This window comes from Jaculus jaculus, chromosome 1 (genome assembly GCF_020740685.1).
Source record: "Jaculus jaculus isolate mJacJac1 chromosome 1, mJacJac1.mat.Y.cur, whole genome shotgun sequence".
In the NCBI taxonomy this organism is placed as follows: Eukaryota; Metazoa; Chordata; class Mammalia; order Rodentia; family Dipodidae; genus Jaculus; species Jaculus jaculus.
In genome coordinates, this window is record NC_059102.1 from 73,275,068 (window position 1) to 73,284,951 (window position 9,884).

The 9,884-nt window shown below is 36.3% G+C and overlaps 1 non-coding gene across 1 annotated transcript; it reads right to left on the minus strand.

Moving 5' to 3' along the window:
• Positions 1-1,557: 1,557 nt before the first annotated feature.
• On the minus strand, positions 1,558-1,748 carry LOC123458016. Its single transcript, XR_006635351.1, has one exon. It is a non-coding gene; the product is annotated as a U2 spliceosomal RNA (small nuclear RNA).
• Positions 1,749-9,884: the final 8,136 nt, after the last annotated feature.

The window sequence follows — 9,884 nt, forward strand, 5'->3', positions numbered from 1 at the left end:
GGAAAACAGTAATCCGGACACAAATGGCAATGGTACCATAAAATTCTACTTCCTAAAAGACAGACCAAATGGCTGAACCTTCACTAGACCCTTACAGGAAACACCTGAACTACAAGACACTGGAGAGGGTAGGATCAAAACTGACCTAAATCTTCTACATCTTCCCTCCCTCCCTCTCCCCTCTCCCCTCTATCTCTATCCTCTCTAACTCTTGTATATTAGTTATCTTTTTCCTCAATTTCTTAGTGGACACTGACCTGTAACCCCCACTTCCAGCTTGGGCCTACCATCCACAATGAGCTTTTGATCAGAGAAACCTACAAGGTTTCCCAAAACAATGACAGACTTCTGTCAGAGTACTTGATGACCCACCAAAGGCCAGTGGTAAGACCCTATTGCTGAAGACTCAATACGCAGCTGACACATAAAATGGAATGACATGGCCAGAAGCCAGGAGAGAGTCAGTCCCCAGACAGTCAGGGAGTCTAGTGCCAGAAGGTGCTACATAGGCTACTGGGGGAAATGACCAAGATCTGTCCAAGCAACACATTGTTTAACCTAATTAGCAACAAATAACCAGATGTGATGCCCACACAAGTGCAATAGTGGTACACAGCCATGGTGAGGAATCAATTGCTCTTGATTTGGCTAATTGATCCACTCAGTGGTACTAGACCCATAGCTGGAGCTGGGAAACAAGTAAGAACCATACCCAAACACAAGCCCACTCTTCAATATCAAGCTACCATCAATCACGGGGTATAAGAGGGCCTAAATCTACCATACTGTCTATCAAAAAAGTAAGTCTTATCTCAATTTTCCGGGTGTTAACTTACTCTCCATTGGAGAATCTGCTTCTCTTTTCCAGATAGATGCAGATCCTAAGAAGAGAGCTGCCCCAACATACCTCAAAAGGGGCCCAACTGAAACTAAGGACAACTGGCGAAATAAGCAAGGGTGATGTTTTCCTGTGAACCGGATACCAGCACAAAGGGGAAGGAGATCAATGCAGAGAAAAATCAACTCCTCCCAAAGCAGAGAGCCAGAGCCTCAGAGGCCCCCAACACCTCAGCCCTGAAGCAGACCAAAAATGAACCCAACATGGCTCAGGGAAATTTTGCAGAAGAGGGGGTGGAAAGAATGTCAGAGTCACATGTTGGGTCATGATTAGCAGAGACATTTATCATACCAATAACTGGGGGCTAATGCACGACCCATTTTCATTAACAAGGAGGGTCTAATGGGAAGGGGTAGATCACCGATGAGCCTAAATAATGGTACCAAACTGCCTCTATTTACTGAAAAGAAAACTAATAAATTAAATTTAAAAAAAAAAAGCCTTGAACTTTAGGCATGGTGTTTAGGTTTAGCCTGAAATTTTCTTTTTTTTTTTTTTTATATCTGCACACCTTTATTTGTATACCTTAACACTTTGATCTAAGTACCACTCAGAAGGCATTTTTAACAAGTAATCATTGAAAAATTCCTTCCCAGTTCCTTTAATCAATTTATCTTATCCCATCATTAATTATCTTTCTTGTTTTTTTAATTCCCCCTAGGGGGTGCACTGTTCCTAGAGGTACTGCAATACCAGGTTGATACATGGAGTGGACAGAGCAAGTTTCTATTCCAACTCTGAGCTCCAAAAATCCTTTTACTATATTGTCCTCAGATAGAGGACATATCAGATATAAAACTGATAAAAACAGATACTACACTTGATCTTAGCCAAAAGGCCAAGAAGTGATTATCATTTTTATAAGGCTATTAAAAAGTTATATCAAATTGATTAATCCTATTACTAAAAAGAAAGCAGTCTTAAAACAATTTTATATCATTAATCCCAATAACACACTTGGAAATGATTTTATTAGGAGTAACTAAGGCAAATTGTGTTGTTATCTTGAGGCACGCTGGCTCAGAAGTCAGATCAGTTGCCTCCTCCTTTTAAGTAACAGGGCATTACAATCTTTTTTTTTTTTTTTAATATCTGACAAATTATAAGTTACCTCTTTAGAGGAAGTTTTTTTTTTTTTTTTTTTTTTTTTTTTTTTTTTTTTAATAATCCTCTATGTAAGCTGAACTCGATCTAGAACAAATATCTGGCAAATTCACCCCTGCAAAAGACATTTAACTTTTCCTTTTTGAAATTTCTATGCTTAGGTCTTTGAATTCCTTGAAATGGTTCTCTAGAAGAGTAATGTATGTCACCTGCGTCTCTCTCATCTCTTTAGTTACAGTCACAAACATGACATGACAAGCAAGCACAATGAGCACACATAAACACATACACACACATAAAAAGAACAAATCCTCCTGATAAAATAAAAATTTGTTTAAAGAACTTGAAGCAATCTCAATTTCTTCTGCTTTTAAAATTTTTACAATGGCAATTAGCTCCTTTTTACTCTTTGCTATTTTTTTTTTCTTAACCTGTATTCCTTGTGTTTTGAGAGATGTTTTAAGCCCTTTAACAATTTATGCTTACTTAGGGTCTGTCCCATGATAGAAAAGGAAAGAAAAGAAACGGCATGACCAAAAGACAACATTCTCAGTTGTTGAACCAGCATGGGGGATTCCCCGATGGGTTTGACGTGAGCCTGACTGCAAATTTAAGAACTGGCAGCCACTCAAAGAGCATTTACTAGCTGTTGTGTACCCAGTTTTGTTGATAGGAAGAGAGGCTAGATAGGAGGTCTTTGCCAATGCCCGAACAGGCTGTCAGGACTCGCATAGAGAGCTAGGGGCCTTGAGCCAATGCCAGAGGGTAGCCCTGGCCAAGAGGCTTCAGTTGTCCTGTCGTTATGTTGCAATTCCATGCGATGGTGCTAAACAAAAGTAAAAGGAGGAAAAGAAGAGCAAAAAGAAAACCCGCAGTTCTTGTGTCTTGCAAATCTGATTAAAAAGTCTTAAATGGTTTGCCTGGAAGTCTGCGTCACTTGTCTTACCTTAGGGGTCTGTATCACAGGTGGGTTTCTTCTGTTGTGACCACGGAGCAAATCTGTTTTACAGGTGTTTTGCCTGTAGTGATCTTATGGGGATCTTCACTCACCCTGGTGAGGTGGCGATCCAATGGCGAGGACAGATGTCCACTTGAGCGACGCCCAGGTCACACTTTGTACCTCGGATGCCACTTGCCCCAGCCAGTGGGGAGTTGAACAAGGACTCAAGGAGAAGATAACCTGGGTGAAAAAAGGCAAACAGACACAAGAAGGAGACCATGCTAGATGTTTGTCAAGGCCTTGAGAGTTTATTTTAACATGTAGGTTTATATATGGTTGTAGGGGGAAGGGGACGTGGTCAGGGCAAGGAGTTGTAGGGGAAGGGGACGTAGTTGGGGCAAAGATCACAGAGTTACTGGTTAAACCGCAATGCCTTTATTTCTTCATCAGCTACGGGCAGGATGGGGGAGTGTTTAGCCAGGTGTACGATCCCATTGTTTCTGGTAGTTGAATGTTAGGTGAGGAAGTAGAAAACTTAACTTGCTATATGGCAGTCTTTGTTTCTGGTAGTTGAGTATTAGGTGAGGAAGTAGAAACTTAACTTGCTATATGGCAGTTTCTGTTAACATGGCCAAGGTTTGGTTCATGGCTCCCAACACAAAATTATATTGAAAGACTTCTTTACGTATTCCATGAACTAGGCTAGTAATAAACTGAAAAATGAAATAACAATGAAGACACTTTTTATAAAGGCAAAAGTTTGATATGCTCTCATGGTGTTTGTTGGAATAAATACAGAGACTAGATAGAAATCTTGGCAATACATTTAATAGTGAAATATCTGACAACAGTGGTAAACCCTTAATGCCCCCATCTAAATGGGTCTGGAACCAATGTCTCAGGTGTGGTGTCATTTTTCTTTTTTCTTTTTTTTTTTTTTTTTTTTTTTTTGCTGTCAAAGGTATAGAGCATAGCACTCCCCGTAGTGCTTTTTATTTTCTGCTGGTTGCTCATAAGGCTAATATAGTGCCCAATTTTGTGATCAAATAAGTCTGAAAATGGTGATTTATATAAAATTCAGTTTTACCTTATTTTACTTTACAGTTTCTGATTTTATATATATATATATATATATATATATATATATATATATATATATATATATATTTATTTATTTATTTATTTTTATTAACATTTTCCATGATTATAAAATATATCCCTTGGTAATTCCCTCCCTCTCCACCCCCACAGTTTCTGATTTTTTAATAAGACAATATGTATTGTAACTTCCCAAATTAGAAAAATTTATAAAGATATCCATGTAAAGCTATGTATAAAACCGACATATGCATATAGCATTTTGAAAATTTATGATGGTAGTACAAGTAAGTCTTGCCCTTCACCTTATCTTAGGCCCCTTCTGGTTTAGAAGGGCTTTAACTAAAGTGGAAATCTTAAGTAGCCATTAATATATGCTGTTGGAATATAAAATGACCCCATAGACACATGTATTTGCATTTGATCCCCAGCTGATAGGGCTGTTTAGAAAGGTTATGTGAAACCTTTAGAAGTTGGGGCCTAGGTAGAGGAAGTGAGTCATGGGAGATGAATTTGAGGGTTTATAGTCTAGCCCCCTTTCCTGGTCACCCTCTGCTTTCTGACAGTTGCTGCATGTGAGCAGCTATCCTATTCCTGCTGTTGTGTCTTCCCTACCATTATAAACTTGGCTAGAGTACATCCTTCATATTCTGAATCTGTTTCTTGTCAGGTATCTTACTGCAACAATGACCAAAAAGGTAGTCGAGTAGGTAATTGGAAATTATTTCAGTGTGGTTTTACTGTGCCTTCCCTATCCCTTATACCTAACCTGAATTTTTCCTATATGCCATGTACCCTACATGCTGTGTGGTCCTTATAAACTTCCAGTATGACTTATCTCCTTCATATTTATAACACTTCAATTGCTCAATTGCCATCAAGTAAATAATAGGATGGAAAATGAACTTCTTGTCTAAGCCCAGAGTATAATTAGTGATATGCCTCAGTTTCCCTCTCTGAATAATCTGTCACCTTGCGGAATGCAATAATTGACATTTGCTTAACTATGCTCTGCCTCAACCCCAGACTTCAAACATGCAGCTCTTTCTCCCAGAAATCTTCCAGCACTACTTTGCCTACTCACTTCCTTTCCCAAAATTAGTCCTTAATGGTGTTAAAATAACATGGATAATGTAGAGGAAGAGAAAGTTGATTTTGGATAAAGTACAGGCATATTTTAAACTATTATTCCCATCACCAAAGCACTGAAATAAAAGAACTCAATCAAGAAGGGATATTTTCATAATCTAGTAAAAATTCAATGAAGAAATCTTTTGGCTTTGTGTGTGTGTTTAGTATGTTTAGTGTCTGCACATGCGTGTGCAAGTGTGTGTACTTCTTGTGTACACTTGCTAACATCAGAGGAGAATGTCAGTGTTTCCTCTTTCACTCACCCACATGTTTCCTTGAAACAGAGTCTCTCACTGAGCCAAGGCTACAGTGTTTGGTCAGATTTGTTGACCAGTGACTTTATGCAATTCTATTCTCTGTTCCTGACAAGATTGAGGTTATCATCACATATAGCCATGACCGGGGTGCGGAAGCATCCAATTCTTGCAGGTCCCCAGCTCTAAATCTACATTTCCTATTTTTAACTTTATCTTTGTTTATTTTTATTTATTTATTTGAGAGTGACAGACGAGAAAGAAGCAGATAGATAGATAGATAGATAGAAAGAGAATGAGCCCACCAGGGTCTTCAGCCACTGAAAATGAACTCCAGACACATGTGCCCCCTTATGCATCTGGCTAACATAGATCATGGGGAATCGAGCCACTAACTTGGGTCCTTAGACTTCACAGGCAAGCACTTAACCACTAAGCAATCTCTTCAGCCCTAAATCTACATTTCTTTAAGTAATGAAATAACTGAGTATGGAAAGTATGGAAAGAAGGGATTTATATATATGGGATGAAAATGTAACTTGAATGTCTAATTCTAAAAATTGTCATTCCACATATTGATTATTTTAAATGTCTATTTTTAGAACTTAGAGGTATGTTGGAGTAGAATGAGGAAGGTTGGAATGATTTGAATTGTTTGTATTGTAAATTCCAACATAGATGAATCTTCTGAATTTCTCATGCAGCATCAGCAATTGGAATATTGACCATGAATAAGATTTACCCTTATCTGTGCATAATTCAAGCATGTAGTTTTATTTTTCTAAATGTATAATTTTATCAGATTATTGTTTGATAATTTGACTTCATAACTGGATTTATCTTCCATTAAAAATTGGGTTTCAATCAGAAAAAAAAAAATTGTGTGCTCACCAGCAAATTCCTGCTTAGATGCTTTATGAGTTCATATATGATTGGATCCTATTCTTAAGTCCCAATTTGACTGGTCTATCACCACAAAACCCTGAACAAGAAATGAAGTATCACATATCTATATGTTGTTCAGCATTTCCTTGCCTTCTTTGGAGCTGAATTGTGGCAAGGGATATTGAGAATTAAACAATGGATTTGAGTGGAAATGGTGAAAGTTGCTGGATCTGGATTCATTTTATTTTCCAATTACTTCTTGTTTAGTACTGGCACATGAGTCATAATGGTTATGTGAAAATCTACTGCAGAATTTAGGAGCTTAAACACTCTGAAAATTTTTGTGGATCAAAATAAGAATAAAATCTATAGATCAGGAATTAGGAAGCTGTGTATGAATGAGCTGGGTTCTTCTGGTCCAGAGTCTCTGAGAAGACTATGGGCAGATTACTTACAATGGCTATGGGTGGGAATGAAAGCATTGCTAACGTTGATGGAAGACATCTTTTAGTTATTGTTGAGTGAGCCTCTCATAGGACTATCTATTATGTCATTTTTTTCTTTGTTCTGGTAGGGAAAAAGAGATGGAAAGAGAGAGAAAGTGATACACAGAGAAAGAAAGAGAGGGAGAGAGAAAGAGAAAGTGAATAAGCAAAATGGAAGTTGGTCATTTTATAGCCTGACCACAGAAGTGACATCCTAATACTTTTGCCATATTCTATTATTCATTAAAGGTGAGGATTTAGACCCAGCCCACACTCAAAGGAAAAGTTTGTACAAGGGAAGAGTCATGAGATGATTGCCACTGAGATCTGTTCTAGAGGCTGTCTACCACTTGTAAAGATCTTCAAACCCACATGTCTTAGATGGTACTACAAAACAGACAAGTGGATTCCTAGTATTCTGCTTGTTAAAGAGGTGATGGAAATTTCCCAGTTCAGGTCAGATTGTGATATGAGCCAAGAAGAAGTAGAAGTCATTTATTAATGGTATAATTAGTATCATTAAACTGATAAAAATTTTGTTTTCATTTCTAACCTCTCCAAATATATACATTCTTTCATTCCTTTAATAAAACAGTTTTTCAAGAGTAAGTTTCTAATGTGATCATTTCCATGATCACTGATAATCTTTTATTGTAACCTTCACGTCAATGCTAAGATTAAAGAGGAAATACTGTGGTTTTCATGTGTTTCTAACTACATTGGGTCATGAGGGTTCCACCTTAAAGTGGATTAATGCCAGTAGAAAAGACCTGAATTCTGAGTTTTGCCTTTTTCTTGCATGTATATGTGTTCTCAGGCCTTGATATAGCAAGAAGTACTTTGTCAGGTGTAGCTCCTTCAAATTTGGATTTCTTAGCCTGCTGTAAGAACTAATTACTATCTTTGTAAGTTACCCGGTCTCAGGTATTATGTTTTAGCAGCACAAAATGGACAAAGATAGGAGTGAAACTTTCATTACAGTGAAATATCATTGTGTTTGTCTACCAACTCAACAATATTCTGAATGAATTTGCATGTATTCTCCATTCATATTTAGAAACTTCATTGGTCATTGTCAATAAAATGTGAGTAAATTAAAATGAATGAGTTCATAATTCAAAGAAATATTTGTTGAGCTACCTTTGCACCATTATTGTTGTCTTGTGCAATCAGTTCTTTACACACATGTGAAAGCTTTGGTGAATGACAACATGGCTTCAAGAGGTCTTTCTCCAAATCTCCAACACTGGGCTTTCAAAGTAACCAGTAGTACTTTGTAAGGAATGCCATGTCTATGGCTATTATGTTTGCTGATAGATTTTCCATCACTTGGTACATTGTGCCAGTAGGAATGCAATAATTTCTTCTTAGAAAGATAAATGAAGTGTACAGATAACTAAATAGCAAAGACATCAGAGATTTTTCACTAAAGCCATTATATATCACAGATGAGGACACTGAAGCATCTCAAATCAAAACAATTGGTGACTGATTTGACCCAGACTACTGAGATATATTTTTTCTATCCAAGAAGAGTCAAGAAGTATCATGTGTCCACAATCCAAGATACTAAAGGTCCAGGCAGATAAGGGAAAAACAGACATTAGCTAGTAAATACTACAGATTCAAATTATTAAAAAAAAAAAAACCTGGACCACTATGTTTTACAAGACAACAGATATACATCTGAGGATCTCAGCATATGATGAAAAATGTCTCTGAGAAGAAGAAAATCTTTTCAACTGTATGTCATATGTGGGAGGATTTATGTGAAATATTTAGAACAAGGAAGTTTATTGGATAGAAAGTAGAATAGTGGTTATAAAGGATTGAAGAAAGAAATGGGGAGTTATTACTATTAAGTAGGATTTTTAATATTTCATTTTTTCAGGAATAAGGAAATGATGAAAATATTCTGGAATTAGTAATAATGTTGCACAGCTTTCTAAATGTAAATATCCCCACATTCTTAATTTACAAAGATAGATTTTACAGATTATGAATTGTATATAAATATAAATAAAATATATTAAAGCAGAATATGATGGTAATATATTAAAAATTTAATGCTTATATGAACATTTTATAATAAAAACCTTATTCTGTTATAATCTATTTTCACATTTGAACTTTAATGTTTTTATTATATTTATTTATTTATCTGTGTATTTATTTGAGCAAGAGAGAAAGAGTTTGAGAGAGAACGAGAGCAAGAGAAATTTGGCACACCAAGGTCTCCAGCACCTGCAAAGGAACTCCAGACACATGTGCCACCTGGTACATCTGGTTTATCACACTTGAACGTTAAATTATAGATTATCTTCAAAAATGGGTTCTTCAAGAAATTGTGCACATAAAAAGGTTATCATAATTGGTTCTTTTCCTTACATAGATAGTACATAATTCTCCTTTATCCTAAACTTTTTCTCTTATCCTGTCTTTCAACCATTAGGAATCACTTTTGTAAGAAAGATATGTATTTTGTGATATTGCCTTCATTTTCACTTCTCTTTTGAATATCAGATTTAAATTGGAAATGTTGCTACATAATCATTCCTGACTTTTTTAAGGTATAAGAAAATTTCAGTCACCTAGGTGGGAGGTTTTAGATGTGGCCTTTGCATTAAGCATCCTTAATATCCTTTGTTTTAGGGTAGTAACTTTGAAACGCAGAACACCACGCAGGAATTCTACTAAGAATATTCTGTGAAAACAATTTATATTTAGTAACATAGCATTATATCTCAAATAGATTGCATAAGGAAGATAATACTACAGATTTTGAAGCTTTCCAAATGTTCCCATTAAGAGACCAAGGGTCTAGGATGGCAAAGAAAAACCTACTAACAACATCACAATCAAAACTCAGTAGGAAAGTATTCCCATGCGCTACTAGTGAGTGGAGAAACAAAACCAGTATACTTCAACATTTGTGTGCTAAGAAATTGAAGAAAATTTATGATCCTGGATAGAATAGCCTTAGTTTTAGGGACACTTTTGCCCTGGTAGTTGCATATAGCCAACTGAATACCAGTAATCATAATGAAAGAGTCTTTAAGTATAGTTCAGAATATAAATAAGGTCAAAGA